The sequence below is a fragment of the Lipotes vexillifer genome, unplaced genomic scaffold, assembly GCF_000442215.2.
Source record: "Lipotes vexillifer unplaced genomic scaffold, Lipotes_vexillifer_v1.1 scaffold690, whole genome shotgun sequence".
NCBI lineage: Eukaryota > Metazoa > Chordata > Mammalia > Artiodactyla > Lipotidae > Lipotes > Lipotes vexillifer.
This window is the reverse complement of record NW_006798376.1, coordinates 2,297,488-2,301,270: the sequence shown is the minus strand read 5'-3', so window position 1 is coordinate 2,301,270 and position 3,783 is coordinate 2,297,488.

The following is a 3,783-nucleotide window of genomic DNA, read 5'->3' as shown; positions in this document are numbered from 1 at the left end:
AGGGAAAGAATTTCCAGCCTTAACACTGTATTAATTCATTTCACTTTAATAGTTGTTTGCCTCACTGTGGAATAAAAATAACACTGTACTAGCCACCAAAAGACCTGACTTTTAATTTTGCCTCTCATCAACCATGTGACCTTCAGCAAATCATTTAACCTCTCTGAATCTCCATCCATAGAATAGTGATGTTTGGCTCTGCTCTGCCCATCTCCGAATACACATAAGAATTAAATGATCCAGGAGAGGGGAAACCATCAATACTGAAACTATCAAATGAAACAAATGAAACATAAGAAGTACATTTGGAAATACTTTGAATCTGTCCAGTAGATTTACCTTGAGGACATTGGTCTTGAATAAGTAAACATATTTTCCATAGCTTTTACCAGTGGGATAAAGCTAGGTTTCACACCTAATATACAATGTCTTTATTATTTAATTAAAGAAAGAAGAAGTAAGCTTCCCATAATTAAATCAGTGCCTGGACCACAGCGACTTGCAATCCTGATTTAATTGGTCTAGGATGGGGGCTGGGCTTTAGTATATTTTTAAAGCTTCTTAGATGATTTCAGTGTGCCACTGGGAATGAGACCTGGTAGCCACTAGCCACATGTGGCTATATAAACTTAAATATTTAAGCTAATTAAAATTAAATAGTATTAAAAAGGTAGTTCCCCAGCTGTAGTAGGCACATATCAAGTACTTAGTTGTCACATGTGGCTGGATTGATGGCTACCCTTATTAGCACAGAAGAACTTTTCTATCAGTACAGAAAATTCTGTTGGACAGCACTGTTTTTTTGTTTTTTTGGTTATCACCATTTTCTTTTAAGTGCAGTAAAAAATTTTTTATTAATTAATTAATTTTTGGCTGCATTGGGTCTTCGTTGCTATGCACGGGCTTTCTCTAGCTGCGGCAAACGGGGACTAGTCTTTATTGCGGTGCACAGACTTCTCATTGCAGTGGCTTCTCTTGTTGCGGAGCACGGGCGCTAGGCACGCGGGCTTCAGTAGTTGTGGCTCGCAGGCTCTAGAGCACAGGCTCAGTAGTTGTGGCTCACGGGCTTAGTTGCTCCACGGCATGCGGGATCTTCCCGGACCAGGGCTTGAACCCGTGTCCCCTGCATTGGCAGGTGGATTCTTAACCACTGCGTTACCAGGGAAGTCCCTAAGTGAAGTAAAATTTACATACAGTGAAATACACAGGTCTTAATTGAACTATTAGGTGAGTTTTGACAAATGTACGTACCCACTTATCCAACAGCTCAATCAAGGTATAAAACGTTCACATCCCCTCAGTGTTCCCCCCTGCCCCCTTCCAGTCCACCATCACAACCTACAGGCAACCAGTCTTCTGATTATTGTCATAGATAAGTTTTGCCTTTCTTTATTTCATATAAGTTACTTATTTTCATTAAAGAACAAACCACTATTCATGATTATAAAAGACATTGCATTATTAGATTTTTTAGTGAACACAGTTGATTTAAATGTCTGATGTTGACGAAGAAAACTTTCTAAGAATTTCATAGTATGGACAACACTGTTCTTGATGCCTGTATAGTAGATGAAGAAAGAAAGCTTTTGATGACGGTAGTAAGTATTTTTTCCTATTTACTCATTTAATCATCGGATATTTACTGTGGGCTTGCTGTATGCTAAGCGGTGTGCTAGATTCATATTTGTCACGGACCTGTTCCTCTCCTGATGTTTGTTGCATCTGAATATTACCTGGTCTGATACTTGCTGTTTTCCTAAATAAATTTATCTTAAGAGTAAACTTTTTTATTCTTACAAAAAATGGAAAATCACTCTCATTTGCCTTAAATGCAAAGGAATGTTTTTAAAATATAAGGTGGAGATTTCTGGCCACAAAGCCTAATTATGAGGAACTTTAGTTCTACTACATAAAAAATGCTGGATAAAAGGTAACAGTCGTTAAAGTATCAACACTTATCTATCTGAACTCAAAATACAGACAACTCCCCAAATAACAGAAAAGACAGAGAAATCAAAGGCGGAGTGGTGAGCAGGTGGGGGGTCCTGGAGGCCCATTGAGATGTTTGTCCCAGTCACAGCCAAGGAAGCTGGAGATGTGGTAGCCAGCTGGGGACATATGAGGGAAGGGGGAGCTGAAACCAACCCCCACCCCATCCCACAGCAAGCAAACCACACACACATTCACACACACACCCTGGAGACTCAGAGAGCTTCTCCAGCAAAAAGAGCCCAGATGCATGAAGTCTATGTCTGGATGAACAGAAAATTTTGGCAAGTAACCACAACTAAATAGAAACTCTAGGCCCACTGTGATGCTTAATTTTATTTGTTAAATTGATTGGTCATGGGGTGCCCAGACATTTGGTTAAACATTATGCTAGGTGAGGATGTTTCTAGAGGAAATGAACATTTGAATAGATAGAGTAGAGCAGATTGCTCTCCCTAATGTGGGTGGGCCTCACCCAATGGACTGAAGGCCTGTATAGAACAAGAAGGCTGAACAAGTGGGGACTTCTAACTATATAAACATATTCATGTATATACATACACATACCTATACACGTGTATATATGTGCCGACAGAGCGAGAGCAAGAGGGATGCTATTGGTTCTGTTTCTCTGGAGAACACTGACTAATACACCCACACACCACTGGGTGTATGGAAGCTTATGGAAACAGATGCACCTTCTCCCTGCTCTCTGGAAGATAAACTGAAACTGTGATCTAAGCTTAGCTAATCAAATGCCCCCACTGAGACCTGGTGGGATTGTTGAGAGAAGGAGGCAAAAGCCAAAGAGTCAGTTAGTGATGATCTTGTAGTGACTGCAGCAGAATCGAGAATTGAGAGTCCAGTGGCATGAGGCTGAGTGACCAGGGGTGATGGAACCCAGCAGCCAAGCTTCCAGCATTCAGCGTTACAATGCCAACGTCGAGGGCATCAAAAACATCAGTTCTGGCAGGATCTGGGCCAATGCTTGTCTCCCTTGATCCCAACCTTTCTGGCAGCTCTGCTTAAGTTTGCTGCAACTGGTTTCTGTTTTCTAGCAGGCTATGGGAGCTCACTAAATATTGTAAGCAGGGAAATCACAGGATTAATGCTATGGGTTTGTGGCTCTGGGTTCATAGAATGTTGATTACTTCTTATGAGATAAACCTCTCCCTCAACACACACACAATGGGATGCTTTTGGATTGTATTTTCCTCTGTGCTATTTTAGATCTGGGCCAGCTCTCTGCTGTGAAGACTAGGTACAACCCAAGGTGTGAATCAAGTGACATAATGAAAAGATCCCAGCTCTAAAATGTCCATCTTTCTCATCAACTGACCCCAGAAACTCCTCCCTACTTGAAAATTCCAACTGATAGTTTCCAGGTGTAAGTGACCACTCCCAGAGACTTAGTTCTGTCTGTCTTCCAGTTGCAAAGCATAGTTACCAAAGGGTCTGTGGATGTAGAGTTCCACCCCAGCTCTACCATGGACTAGCTGTGTCACCTTAGGCAACTGAATTACACCTGGACCCTAAGTTTTCCTTCTCTGTAAAATGAGCATAACAATAGTACTTAATTCATAGAGGTATTACGAGGTTTAGGTGAGCTCACAGTGCCCTAACTCACAAAAAAATGTTTAATAAGCAGTAGATATTATATTAATACCTTGGAAATCCAGAGGTATGTGAAGAGAGGTTCATGTTTCAGGGTTTGAAACAAATGCTGCATACTCAAGTCCAATTTGGGCCAGATTCATTTTAAGAAACTCATAGGCACTTTTATATTTATAAGTT